This window comes from Microtus oregoni, unplaced genomic scaffold (assembly GCF_018167655.1).
Source record: "Microtus oregoni isolate MIOR12 unplaced genomic scaffold, Mior012 000063F_ref0000156, whole genome shotgun sequence".
Taxonomy (NCBI): domain Eukaryota; kingdom Metazoa; phylum Chordata; class Mammalia; order Rodentia; family Cricetidae; genus Microtus; species Microtus oregoni.
The window spans coordinates 5,401,068-5,416,356 of record NW_024543873.1 but is presented as its reverse complement, the minus strand read 5'-3'; the positions used below and the strand labels follow the sequence as shown (position 1 = coordinate 5,416,356).

Genomic DNA, 15,289 nt, shown 5'->3' with positions numbered 1-15,289 from the left:
AAGATACGTGCTAGTAGATTCAATTTGCGATCTGAGCGGTGCAAACCCCGCCCCCCCCACTTCCTGTTTTTGGACCTCAGGACAGCTGTGCACTAGTAACTGGGCCTTCAGTCAACAGGGTTTATATTAAGACTCTAAAAGGGCTCCTCGTTTCAGTTTGCCTACAGAAAAAGAAAAAAAAAATGGTATGAGGCCAGGCAAACTTGGTAATTTAAAATCCCCTGACCCTCACCTTCCAAATGGGTAGAAGCCGATTTTACACATGGAAGGGTATGTACGAAACAATTTCGACACGAGGGCAGTGTTGCCCCAGAATAGAGAAGGCATCCTGCATGCATCTCCTCTCAGGCCTTTCCAGACTGGGGGAAAAAAAAAAAATCCCTTGCAAAGTCTCCAGTAACTGAGTGAGCCTTGCTTTCTTTGTTCCCTGTTTGGGTGCATGCTGCACTGCACTCTGAGAACTTAGCTTCTATTTTTCATTTATATCAATGCCATATCTAATGGGTCTGCACCTGCATTGGACCTCCAGTATCAAAAGACAAAAAGAAGCCCGTAAATAGATACATGAGTAAATGGATAAATAAATACATCTCAGAGCAATACCAGGAAGAAGAAAAGACAGATGAAAGTGAGATCTGAGGCAACCACCTTCTCTTTGGAAGAAGTCAATGTTCTGTCAATGGTCCAATCTTGCATTTCTCCTGGTCTGCACCCAGCAGCTTCTCCATCTAGTGCTTGCTCAGGGTGGCTGCCTGTTTTCTGGTCTTGCCTCGCAGAACTAGGCATCCAGGTCTAGGTAGGAAAAAACATGCGGTCACCACAGTGCTTGAAAAAAAGCAAATCTAATTGTTATTATCTACCTTCACACCACAACTTCCCTGGCTATCATAGACCACTGGAGATCTACACAAAGAGATCTAGAAAATGGGCCTGGGTGCACAGTGGGAGGCTGACATTAGTGGCACAGATACCTGTCAACACCAAATGCTGGACAAATCCCTACAAGGAGAAACACATGTGTGTATTGAAATGTCTCTGATTTCCAACTGGATATATCAGAGTTTCTCTCGGGGCTCCCTCCTATCCCATGGGAACATAGGCGGCCCACTGCTCTTTCCTATAGTTTAACTGCATACATGTTGTTGTTTTTATACTGGACTGTTTAGCATACTTTAGTCTTACACTTTCCCTTGGCCTACATAATGTGTTCCAGGGTCGCTTAAGCTTGATGCTGAGATTCTGCCTCAGTGGATTTCTGGGTTCGCAATAGAGTTCACCAACCTGTCTATATGCCACAAATATACTTGTTAGATTAACGTACGTAACATGCTTGTTAGATTAATTCCATTTGACACTAAGTTATGAGATCTAGATGATGTAATTTGGTTATTTTAAGATAATTTTAGATTTGTCGGTCAATCAAAATTCCATATGACCTTTAGGGTCAGGCATTCTGCTTCTGCAGAATGATCATTAGGACAATGAGGTCTGCCATAACACTGAAAATCTCTTCTGGTAATATGGCCAACTTAACTATAGTTAGCTTTCCACCCCACAAACATGGCATGTATCTCGTGGTCACGTAGGTGAGATGTAGCCTGTTAGTAAGAGGACACTACTTAAAATCCTGCTGACTCATACTATAAGGAGCAGGAGACAGGTGTCCCCACCAAGAGTTGAAAGTTTATGACCCAGATAAAAGGACCAAAATGCCAACCAGCAACTTCCTGTCTGCTAGTCTAAGCACCTGCAGGTCCTCTGTTGGCTCCTTGCACTTACTTCATTTTTAATACTACGATTGTACTGCTGTCCAAGTTTCTCCTCTTGCCTCAGGGGAAAGGCCCTGGGCCCCAAAGTCTAAGCCAGGTGGATCCTTCCAGGAATTCTTTCCCCACTGCTAGACTCACGGGAATGAAGCTGTAATGGTGCCGTGTGTACTGTAATTATTCCTGCACAATGGCAATAGTGCTCCACAGACAGTCACAAGGGCCACCCTTGACTGCTTTACTCCCGCCCTCCAAGCCCAATAGTGATTCTAGTAATAGTCAGAATCAGAATCTAGAAACAAAGGCCTAGGAACGTGGTTGGTTAGCATTTTGTAACTGATAATTCTCCACTGAACCTTATCCATTCAGACATGTTTTACTTCCCTTGAAGTTAACTTGTGTTTCAAAGGCTAAACTTGGTGGATGAAGGCAGAGAAGAGACAACTCTGAAGCCTGTAAATCCTCTCTCAGACACAATTAACAAATGCCAAGTGTTTGTTTGTATTCAAAACATAAGTCCCGCCCTAGGACTTCCTGTGTCTGTACGTCCTGGAAGCTTCCAAGTCCCTGGTATACAGGCCTCTTGCGTTCCAGGTTCTACACAAATAGTTCTTGGGTTCGGATCATACTTAGGGCCTTAGAAATACGCCTGTGCCTAGCGAACCAACCCTAACACAGAATATGCCCATGCCTAAAGAAGTATGCCTAGAGCGGCCTTGGCATTGAATACAGTGAAGAAACTGTTCATTGAGTCTCTGAAACTCTGACCGCACGATGGCAGTAGTGCTCCAGAGAGCGCCAGCACCGCCATCTTAGCTGTCTCCTCTCCCGCCCTTCGTAGTCTGAAAAAACAAAATCGCCACTCTGAGACCAAAAAAAAAAAAAAAAATGGCCAAGAAATTAGACCATCCTCCGTCCTGTTCGAAATCAGTGGAGCCCCTAGAGCAGCCATTTTACTTTTGTCTTCCTTCTAGGCCAAATTAAGAACTAAAACCACTGAGTTCGGACTTTCGCCTTCTCAAGGTAAATTTCCACCGCAGTACCTGTCCAGTAAATTGGCCACTGTAACTCACTGCGTAGACTGGCAGCCTACAGCTCGCCGAAAATCTGCCAGATCCAGCCACTCAAGGGCTGCAATTAAATCACGCTGCCATTAGCGGTGCCACCAGACTAGGCACCTTTTCTTTCTTAAAGAAACTAGCAAGTTTGCAGAAGCACTCTGGGTATTATTTGTACATATGTGTACTCCTCCCCTGCCTCGCCCATCTCAACAAAAAAACAAAAAAAATACTAATCAGAGGCAAAGGCATCAAGAAACATGGAGGCTGCTTTACATTTGATTTGTATGGATAAGCTCACAGCAGTAAATTCTTAGTTTCTGTTTGAAACCAAATCGAGAACTACCTCACTACATTCTCAGCAATAGTCTTGATATCTTGCGATTATTTACTACCATTCTTTGCTTTGTCTTTGGCAACCCAAATTCTCAACTTGTTGCTTTATGAGCAAATCTTCATAAGCCTCACCTAAAGGATATAAAGAAATTCAAAAAAATCAGTGGCAGAAATAGGCCATCTGTAAGCATCCTGACTTGACTTACTAATATTAATGACAAAATTACTTTGATCATTGTTAAAACAACCAAGATTATTGCTACAGGAATTTTTCAATGGGGGAAGACATAAATCAGGCTCAATCCTGAATTCAGCAGAGGCAGCTGGGGATTTACAGGCAGGAGCTAAAGGAGGGATGGAGAGATGTGCAGGGAAAATAATGCGTGGAGGGGGAGTCCACAGGGGTAGGGGAGGGAAATATGTTGTTTAGTAAGGAGGGAGACCCTGGACACCATCCCCAGCATAGCAAAGCAAGAATGGTGGCACATCCCTGTAACCCCAGGACAAGGTAGCGACAGGAGATGAGGCACTCCTGTCTCAAAAAACAACAAAAGAAAAAAAAATCAGAGAATAAATTTTTTAAAAATTAGAAGCTTATCAGAAAGTACCTATTTGCTTCCTAGAAGGCATTCTCAGATATCTTCCTTGGGCCACGAAAGTAGATGGGCGTTTACTAGGGAACAGGAAAAGGATAAGAGATGAAAAGTTAGGGTTCTGCGGATGCATAAAATCGAAGCATGCTAAACGTAAATGAAAATGTCACAGGAAACTTGATACTGTACAAGTAATTTCCATTTAAAAAAAATCTACATTTAACTTACTGATCAGTGGGAAACTAGCGAAAGGGTTCCTAACACCACAAATAACAGAAAAGTCTTCATTTCTCAAACTTTTGAGTGGAGTCCTGAAGATAATGAAAGTAGAAAAATGAAATAAAAATCATTAGTATTATTAAAAACATGTACAACACTACCAATAATTATTTTAGTTAGATCTCATAAAAAAGTACCAGGATTGGCTATGACGAAATGGTTTGATCACAGATACTAAAGATATGAATTTGACTTCACTTATCTTGTTTATGCTACTCTCCTTTATCATTGCAAATATCCTTGAAAGGAAAACTTCAAGTGTGTTAGTTTGATGTTAATATTAGCACTGCTTCTTTCTCTGTAATCTTCTATATATTGGCCCTAAACCAAATTTTTAATTTTTGGGCCAAGGAAATAAATGAACTCAGATCCTGAAGCCAACTTGGCCTCTACCCCTTCTCCAGTTGCTCTCGTTGTTCAAGGCAATGAGATAGACTTTTGCTGTGTCCATATACCTGAGCAAGCACATATGCTGCTTTAAAATAGCACCTCCAAACAGGCACTAGGTGCTAAGTTCCTGGAAACTGGGAGGTGGAAGCAGAATGCACAGGATTAAGACCTTGGCTACATTAAGTTCCTGGGCAGCCTGGACTCAGTGAAAGCTGCCAAAACAAATTCACGGAGTAACAAAATTACATATAAATTATCAAGTTCTCATTTTTAGAAAGTAAATCATTACAAAAGATACTTGTCATTTCATTCACTATATTCACCCACATGTGCTACATAATATCCATACGTATATAAATGCACATTAAGGTTGAAACCTTAATGACAATGACTCATCCCGAGTAGGATTTTCTTTTGTCTTCTGTGTCAATGATATACTCCGCAGGCTTCCATTACTTCCATATTAAGACATTTTCCCTAGACGGAAATCTTTTATATTTATTCTTAGAAGTAGATCTTCTTCCAAATTACAAAAATCGCACCATTGCTGGTAATGTGTTCTCATTTGGAGAATTACAAAGTCAAAAGATTGTTAAACACCTAATCAAAATTAGAACAACTTCTTTATATATTCTCATATTGCCTCTATCCACATATCACACACTACATATGGAGTATTAGTTGAAGATACATTACATATGGGAGCTGGGCTGTGGGCCCCCAAAGAGTAAAGATAAAGAAAATCCAACTACACGCACGCACACACACACACACACACACACACACACACACACCTGCCTGTGAATGACTGGCTGCTGGGACTAAAGGCAGTGCCACCACAACCAGCCCTGGAGTATGTAATATTTTTAATATTTCTTAACTCCAATGGTTTTAGAATTAAACATTTCTTTGAGTTGCGAACTAGTCATGGATAAAAAGTGCAGAGGTGGGGCTGGAGAGATGGCTCAGTGGTTAAGAGCACTGTCTGCTCTTCCAGAGGTCCTGAGTTCAATTCCCAGCAACCACATGGTGGCTCCAAACCATCTGTAAAGAGATCTGGCGCCCTCCTCTGGCGGGTGGGTATAAATGGAGGCAGAAAGTTGTATACATAATAAATCAATCTTTAAAAAAAAAAGAAAAAAAAGTGCAGAGGTTACCAGCACCACAAATTCAGGCACACAAAGGATTTTATAAAGTGTCTTTAGTTCTGTTTCCTATGAACAACTGGAGATAAAAATATATGAAATCACAAATAGCCAATGAATCACATTTCATGAGCAATTTTTTCTGCACATTATTTGTTCTAAATTGATTCACAATTCTTAAAGATTCTCTGGACATCACAACTTATCTAACACAAATTCAATTTTCTGCAAAGACTATTAAGATCTGAGAGCAGTACATCTTTCGATTCTCATCCATCGCCAGGCGGTAGTGGCGCGCACCTTTAATCCCACAACTCGGAAAGCAGAGACAAGTGAATCTCTGAGTTTGAGACCAGCTTGGTCTGCAGAGCAAGTCCAGGACAGGCTCCAAAGCTACAGAGAAACCCTGTCTCGAAAACCCTAAAAGTTTTTCGGCTACATATTTCTTTAGACGCATCACGGTGGATGGAACCCATGGCCTTGCAATGCTGGTAGATGCTCTAACACTAAGCGGTACTCCTAGCCCCAGCTTAAACATTACCAAAGTGATGGAAAACTCTGTAAGAGGATTGGAGTTATCTAACTAAATCAGTTTTAGTTCCCTCATTATTTAAACATCCCACATTCTTTTTTTAATTTATTTTATTTATTTATTTATTATGTATACAATATTCTGTCTGTGTGTATGTCTGCAGGCCAGAAGAGGGTACAAGACCTCATTACAGATGGTTGTGAGCCATCATGTGGTTGCCGGGAATTGAACTCAGGACCTTTGGAAGAGCAGGCAATGCTCTTAACCTCTGAGCCATCTCTCCAGCTCCCCCCACATTCTTTTGTAAGAGAGACAGGGTCTCAGCCCAGGCTGTCCTACAACCTGTTATGACACTGGTCTTGAACTCTTGATGCACTTTTCAAGTGCTAAGCCCAGTTACTCCTGTATTATCTAAGGCAGGCTTATTGACATACACAAAACATTTCTATTTTTTCCTTTTTTATTACATTATACATACAGTTTGGTGCATGAGTCCTTCACTCAACACGGGATAGTAAGCATTAACAATTGACAGGAGCTTTTGGGGGAAAGATATCATTTCTATTTTTTTTTATTTTTATTACTTTATCTTTATTTGTGTGATGGTGAGATGCCCTGGAACTGGAGTTACAGACAGTTGTGAGCTGCCATGTGGGTGCTGGGAATTGAACTCAGGTCGTCTGGAAGAGCAGCCAGTGCTCTTAACCTCTGAGCCATTGCTCCAGCCCCGAAGATAGCATTTCTTTAAAAATTTTTTTACTTTACTTTTATTGTAGGAATGTTGTTTGCATGTCTCCCACATGTGCCTTGTCCTCGTAGAAATTAGGAAAGTGCATCAGATCCCCTGGAACTGGAGTTATAGAGGCTATAAACTACAATCTGGGTGCTGGGAATTGAACTCAGATCCTCTGCAAGAGCAGCCAGTGCTCTTAACCAAGAGCAGCCAGTGCTCGTAACTGCTGAGCCATCTCTCCAGGCCCTTCAAAGTATTACCTTGCAGTTAGCAAATACAAAGACTAACATGCATTGTGGCAAAAACAAACAAACAAAAAGCCCACAAAACACAAACAAAATAATAGCAACTGGAGCAAATACTCTTAAAATATGTTATAGCTATGTAATCTTTGATCCCTTACATTCTGCTGTTATGTTTATTAGACATGTGTGGGCACATGTATGTATATAGGCCAAAGGATTTACTGGCATGGACTTTGACTTGTATGATATATACCTCTTCAGTTGCTTCAATTATAATTTTCTCCAATCACAAAACTTGTCATGTGTCATTAGATATAAAAGTTAAAGATAGCATTACACATGCATAAAAAAGAAGAGTGAAGAGTGAGGTCTTTTAAGAGTGGGGCCTTTAGGGGCTACTGGGGATAAGGCGATATGAAATGGGGAAAAAGTGTGTTACAACGTACAAGGTATTAGAAGGGATATATATTATCAAAGTTTGTTACACATCTCTATGATCGTGCATGTCTAATTCCAGAGTGGCAGGATTATGGTCACCAATTTGAGGACAATCTGGACTATATCATGGTTCCAGCCTAGTCTGAATTTGAGAGTCTTAAGCCCTGGCCCTCTCCCTACAAAATAGAAAAATACCAAAGTGAAACCCACTACTTTGTACAGTAATCCAGGCCAGTAAAACGTGAGGTCTTTAAATCTTGGATAGAAGTATGATTATTTCTAGAGAAAAAAGACAAGGATATTTTCCAATTGTATTTTTGATTGGCACCAAGGTTTACCTTTTATTTTTATTGGTAATTATTACTACCAATTATTTCAAATATGACATGTTTTCTAATTTCAACATTATAAGTCTAAACACAAGACTAAGTTAAAGAGTCAAGGCTGCGGCTGAAGAGGTGACTAAGTAATGAAGCACTCTTGTTGCTCTTCCAGGACCTGAGTTCTGTTCCCAACTCCCACATGTGGCTCACAACAGCTTTAACTCCAGTTCCAGGGGATATGATGCCCTCTTCTGGCCTCCAAGGCACACCATTCATGTGTGTCTCCATTCTCATACAGACAAAATACCCATTCGCAGAAAATAAAAAGTATGCACACGCGCGCGCAAACACACACACACACACACACACACCTTTAAACTTTTAAGGCAATTAAACAACTGACAGTTATGTAATTAGTTATTTCCTTTGAAAGTTTCCATATACTTCCTTTGTACCTACTCACTTTTTGAATCCATGTTTCTGTGGTCTACTTGACTTAAACATGTATGTAATAAGTGGAGAAAGACACATTGTTTCTCTTGTATTCCCTAACTAAAATAGCTTCATCCTAAAGTTCCAACAACAACAAAAAAGAACTAAAGTTTGTTTTCCATTCCTAAAACAAAGGCATATATCTGTGTCCTGAAAAGGACTGGCTAGATGTAACCTCTTAGTCTAAACTAAAATGTATGTGAATACAAACTTGGTGTGGTTTGGTTTTTGGTTTTCCAAGATAGGATGGGTTTTTTTTTGTTTTGGTTTTGGTTTGGTTTGGTTTTTTTTGTGTGTAGTCTTGGCTGTCCCAGAACTCAACTTGCTCTCTAGACCAGGAAGGCCTTGAACTCAGAGCTCCGCTAGCCAAGAGCTAGAATTAAAGGTGTGCACCACTACAGCCAGGCAAATAGGAAGTTCACACACCTGATGATTTCTAGGGCTTAGGCTATTTTTTTTTTTTGGTTTTTTCGAGATAGGGTTTCTCTGTGGCTTTGGAGCCTGTCCTGGAACTAGACCAGGCTGGTCTCGAACTCACAGAGATCCGCCTGCCCTCTGGAGGCAGGGGCTTCTGCTATCTTATCTGTGATCCAAAAGTCTGACTTCAGAAACAACACACCATCATCACAGGTGCAGGTTCCTTACTCTAGACCCTGGAGAAACTATTACTTCACTGCATGCAGCTTAACCTAGCCAGCACAGCTTTTCTCATGCCCACGAGCGTATCTGCAATGCGCTGAAGAAGGCATGGGTCACTTCAGGGCTTTCATCTATTACCCAAAACCATGGAAACATGCTGTTTCATCAAACATCACCATTCACTGGGTAGCTTACCTCACTCAAGAGCATCCTCAAGGCCAGCCAGGCCCATCACCAATTTCCCCAGGAACTTTCTTGTTCTTGTAGACATGGATGTGTAGAACTTTAAGACAATTCTGAAGCCATTTCTGACAACTCTCAGTACTTCCCATCCTCCTCTGGGAACCAAGGACATAACAGCTATGCATGCATGTACTGATCTCCCTGAATAGGGGCAAGATAACCCTTAGGTGTTGACTCAATTACTGATGTTTTGACTTAGTCCCTGGGAAGGGGCAAAGTGACCCTCATATTTTCCCTTACCTCATCTGATCTGGCAACCGCTCTCTAGCCAATTATTGATAATAGCCCTTTTGAATAAGCCAATCATAATAGTTAAAGAACAACCCCCAGCCACCCCTTCCTTCTGTGGTTTTTCCCTTTAAAAATAGCCTGTACCAGGCATTCAAGGTCTTCTAGCTCCTCAGGAACGGGTGTGGAGAAGGGAGTAAAAGGGGAGGGACCTCCCAAACATTTCCCCTTTTTCTCAGACTCTCAGGCTGTGACTGGACTCATAGAATCTGTTCTGACTACCCACCAGCCCACTTGGAATCTCAATACGGCAGCAGGTAGGGGGTGGCTGACAGTCAAAGCCACCAGTCTCTCTATCTCAGGGGGTTGGTTGTAAGGCATCCCACTCAGTTGGCCAAGGTAAGAGAGTTTCTTTGGGGGCCAGTTAAAACACCAGTTGTGTTTGTTAAGATTTACAGGCGTTTTACTCCCTTTGACCCAGCCTCTGATAGTCAGCAGGCAGCGGGAGCTATGGCCTTCATAGAACAGTCAGCATCAGAGATAAGGGGAAAGTTACAGTGGTTAGATTTAAACGAAAGGTCTGAATAACTGTTTCAAAAGCAGGAGGCTGAGAAAGTGAAAAGAAAGTGGGGGAGGCAGGAAGCAAAAGAAAGCGGACCGGAGGAATCGTAAGCAAGAAAGAAATTTGTAAAGAATTTTGGCCACAGTGGTAGGAGAGAAAGAATTAGGCAGATAGGGACGCAACAAAAGACAGCAGCTTCAGAGACTGCACGCCTCAGGCAGAGCAGCCCCTGACCTGGCCGAATGCAGACTTGTGGACCACCGCCTGGGCCCAGTGACAAAAGAAAACAGTGAAGAGGAGCGGCCCTGCAGCCGCAGAAAGAGACCCTTCCTAAAGCAGCTCCTGAGCAGAAGTGAGGGGTGGAGAACGGCAAGGAGCACAGCCTGCTACTGAAGCAGCGCTCTGCCCACCTGAGAGGTCTATGCAACTGCCGCGCAACTGCCGAGGTGACCATGCTGGAGCACAGTAGCCTGACACCCTCCCTTGCTTATGCTGTGCACCCAGGCTGGGTGTACAGGGGGGAAAAGGGGGAGGGGTTCCTCCTCTCTGTGTCTAAAACATTTGACTGCTGTGTCTAAAACATTTGACTGTGGACACAAGGGCTGAGCACTCTATGTAAAAACAACCTTTATGAGCGAACCACCTTAGGAACTGTAGGGCTGAGAAAAAGAGCCAGTGACTCTGAGTGTCTCAGGACTTCATTAGAAAGAGACTTACTGACAAAGTCAAAGGCCCCGATTAGGTTTAGGTGATCAAAAGCCTTTTTTTTTTGTTTTCACTCCCTGCTGTTCCTGAGTGTTGCAGGGAAAAGCAGGCTGCTCTCAGCCTTCGCCTTGCCCACCTCGCTGAGGAAGCTGCCTTGGTTGCAACCCAAGCCCAGGAACTCTGCTTACAGTGCCAGTCTCAGCAGGCAGCGACTGACTGAAGTGAGGAGGGGTCCGGGAGGTGCTGGAGCAATTCCAAACAGCCTTCCCGAGCTGCTTGCAAGTTTCACAGAGAACAACTGCTCCCAGCTCCCAGCTCCCAGCTTCAAACAAAGTTGCCCAAACAGAGCCGGTGGCAGAGCTGAGCAGACTTACAGATGGCAGCAGTTTCCTCAAAGAAGGTGAGCACAAAGCGGGAGGTTTCGGACCCAGAACAGGACAAAGGAAGGGAGGGGCTTGAGGAGGCAACTCTCAGTACTTCCCCTCCTCCCCTGGGAGCCAAGGACATAACAGCTATGCATGCACGTACTGAGATGTTGGGAACTTTCCATCCCCCTGAATAGGGGCATGATAACCCTTAGGTGTTGACTCAGTTACTGATGTTTTGACTTACTCCCTGGGAAGAGGCAAAGTGACCCTCAGAAGTTTTCCTTTACCTCATCTGATCTGGTAACCACTCTCCAGCCAATTATTGGTAACAGCCCCTTTGATTAAGCCAATCATAATAGTTAAAGAACAACCCCTAGACACCCGTTCCTTCTGTGGTTTTTCCCTTTAAAAATAGCCTGTACTAGCCATTCAGGGACTTCTAGCCTCCCGACTGCTGGAAGACCCTGTCATGACAGAATTAGTAAAATCCTCATGCTTTTACGTCAGCTGTGATATGACAGATGGTCTCTTCGGGCGACTCCTCCTCCTCAGTGATTGAACGCTAGGGTCCAACAGATGAAGGCTTCATAGTAGAGGTGAAACATTCAGGGTAAATAGTGTTCAAGTGGTGAGAAAAACATTACAACAGTATACCAAAATACAATTCTGTCCTCTCTTGTAAGTGGTCATTACCAACACTGTCATTGGTACAAAGAAATGTGCATTTCAGCGAATCCTATGAAATATTCAATATTTCTTACTTTGCTTGACCGAGTGACCTAGGGTTCCTGGTGCACTTAAAATTCTCATAAGAGGGTATCACAGTAGGCCTATAACGAATACTCAATAGAAAATGCTATGAAGCAGGAAGTTGAATACCTGCTAACATGAATAAACAGTTAGGTCCCATATGAGTTTCAGTTTTATTACCAGAATGACAACAGGTTTAAATAGGCAAAGTCTCACCCCATTATAAAAACTGAGGTATAGCCAGGCAATGGTGGCGCACGCCTTTAATCCCAGCACTCGGGAGGCAGAGGCAGGCGGATCTCTGTGAGTTCGAGACCAGCCTGGTCTACAGAGCTAGTTCCAGGACAGGCTCCACAGCCACAGAGAAACCCTGTCTCGAAAAACCAAAAAAAAACTGAGGTATGAGCATGTCCCCCTACAGTCCATGAACCTGTAGGTCAGGACCACTTTGGGGGTCGAACAACCCTTCCACAGGGGCTGCCTAAGACCATCGGAGAACAGATATTCACATTATGATGCATAATAACAGTAGCAAAATGACAGTCATGAAGGAGCAACCAAATAATTTTATGGTTGGGGACCGCCGGCTCTAGAGTATCCTTTCCACTAGGCCCTGATCTACCTGGTAGTTAGCCCCAGTTCTGCAGCCACTGTCTGCCCCATTAGTTTCTTCCCTTGGAGTCCATCAGACTCCTACTTTGAAATTGAAGGAGGTCTGCCGGTCTGCTCAGGGCCTTTACTCACTCAACTTTACCAAAGAGGCAAGCTTTCTTAACTGCTAAACTTACTGGAGATCCCACTCACACCACAGGATATTGGCAAACAACTTCCTCTGGGCAGTAATACTGTTCTGGAAAACCTGCTTAGCCCTGGCGCTTCTACTCGCTTTCGTTGGCTGGAAAAAACACACACACACGTGCGCACGCGCGCACACACACACACAAACCAAAACCTCTTTGAGGAAAGATCCATTTGCTCCCATGGGGGATATCAAGCAGGCCTGTAGCACCTAGTTTCATTAACTCTGCTTTGTTTTCATGAATTCTAAAAGAGCACTCTGAAATTTAGCTCCTAGAGAAATGCAAATTTCGGCACCATTTTAGGTGACTTAGGTCTCAGGATAGATGCCCAATGAATCCTCCATTTTCTCACCAAGGTCTTTGGCCTTTTGTCTTCAGTAGGAGGCGATGTGGCTGGAAGTCTAAATGGAGGGTCAAAGGAACTGCACAGCCCAATTCCATAGTATTATGTCCCTCCTGGAGTGACTTTATCATTCCTGCCAAAGGACCATGAGTCTATCTCATAAGTTCATTTGATGTTGGAGCACAAACACGTTTCCTTCACACATGAACCATTAATGCTTCCTATAACGTTATTGTACAATCATCAAGGCTTAGGAGTCGGCCTTACAGTGTTTTCTCCTAAGATCCAGTGTTTGCAAAGAATTTAGAAAGTTCCCCTGTCTTGATCAGGAATGAAAGCAGTATCTAAACCCTGATTTTTTCAAGTTTACCCATTTTTTCAGCACACATAAGGTCGATAAACTGCAATCAATTTATCACAAAATTGGACTGACACACATTCACATTTTAAATTTCAAACCTGTATTTCTGGGTAGATTAAAATAACCTGAAATATTTGAAAGGCCTGGATTTTAGATAAGTAAAAGATTTACAAAGTGTTTCTTCATTGACCTTGCTCATTAAAGAATATTATTTTCTCCTTTAATATTAAAAAATCTACATAGCATATAAAATAACTATATTACCATTCAAAGAATTTCAAATTTCTTAGCGAGGCCTTCCTTACCTAACCTGCCACGTGATAAAAAAAACAGGTACTACACAATGAAGCTTAAGAAACATAGGAACTCTAGCCAAATCTTCATCTCAAAAAATGTCTCTAAACACTGGAAAACAAGCAGAATTTAACAACTAATGGTTGATACTGGTATTTCTCTTGAAAATTGCCAACCCAGAAGATTTCAAACATTCTCGCCACACATGGAAAACAGTAACTTGTGGCATTCAGCTTGATTGGGCTCATCATTTCAGAATACATGTTATATATAAACATGTAGTATACCTGAATACACCCACCCAATTTTCATGTGTTAATCATATTTTAGTAAAGGCAGAAAAAAAGCTATCTGTTTAGAACTTAGTCACTATACAGAATTCAGCAGTTATTTTGATCTTAAAAGCAGGTTTCTTTATGAAAACAAAGCAGGTATTTCCGAAATTCAGTCCATGTGTATATTCTAAGAAAACTGGCCAGCAGATGCAATTCACACTCTTTCTAAGTCGCAGTATTCTTTCAGTTAGTAAAAGCAGGTTTCTTTATGAAAACAAAACAGGTATTTCCGAAATACAGTCACACGTGTATAGTCTAAGAAAACTGGCCAGCAGATGCAATTCACACTCTTTGTACGTCGCAGTATTCTTTCAGTTATGTCTTTGTATAGTATAGGCATATAAATACCATATAGATAGGAATACCCAACACTGGCTGAGATGTTCAGGTTGAATAGCGCAGTCATTCCGGCTTAACACCGACCAGGATTGAAAGTATAAACCTTTAAACAATGTCTACAAGGAAATGGTTGCATATAACCATGAACTCGTTGCTCGCTTCTCTTTAAACATACCCGGACGCGTGTCCGGTATAGCTTTACGCAAAGTGCTCGGTGCTAAATCATTTTGCTGCCCAACAAATCACTGTAGAATTCTAACTGCTTCGAATTAGTATCACTGCTTGTATTTTACCCTGGAAGCCCTTTCGACCTCAAAAAATAATAAAAGTTTACCTGCTCCTGGCAAAGTATTCAATTTTGAGAAATTACAGAGTAAAAACAAATGGCACCTTAATCGCAAAAGCAACCAAAACGGCCTTGCCACACATTCTCAAAGCTTTGCTTTGCGTGTGGAATATAGACTTTTTTAAAAAAATGGATACATTCCCTTGTACATTGGGCATTAAATCATTAGATTTCCTCATTTGTAGCTTTACTGCTTTTAAAAATATTAGTAATCTTTAGAATGCTGATGCTTTAAAAAAAATTCTCCTGCTTTTGTATTTTCTAGAAACAACCATGCCTCCAAATTACGACCTACCATATAACACCTATGTTTGAAAAAGCGAAGCTAAGTTACTCACTTCTAGCAGATGACCTGGCTGCTCGTCTTCGGTCCTCTGGTCTCCTCTGTGGTTGCAGTAAGTTTGCCGTAGTCGGCTTCCTCCACATCCTGACTTCTTTTCGTTTGCCCTGGTTCTTCCACTCCTCTCTAAGTCTCTGAAACAAAATGGAAGCACCTGAGACTTTAGCTAACATAAAGTTCTGTCCCCAGCCACTGGGTATTGTCCTGTTCTCTGCAGTCAGATTCTGCTACTAAAAGTACCCTACACCTCGGAGATCCCACGCACGTGCTGGTCTCCTCGGAGGTCCAAGGGAAAAAGGCGGAAAG

The 15,289-nt window shown here is 42.2% G+C and overlaps 1 long non-coding RNA gene across 1 annotated transcript; it reads right to left on the bottom strand.

Annotated features, from left to right (window-relative positions):
- Positions 1 to 937: 937 nt before the first annotated feature.
- On the bottom strand, positions 938 to 15,058 carry LOC121439889. Its single transcript, XR_005973299.1, has 4 exons — positions 14,982 to 15,058; positions 3,982 to 4,064; positions 3,769 to 3,833; positions 938 to 999 (listed from the first exon to the last, which is right to left on the bottom strand). It is a non-coding gene; the product is annotated as an uncharacterized LOC121439889 (long non-coding RNA).
- Positions 15,059 to 15,289: the final 231 nt, after the last annotated feature.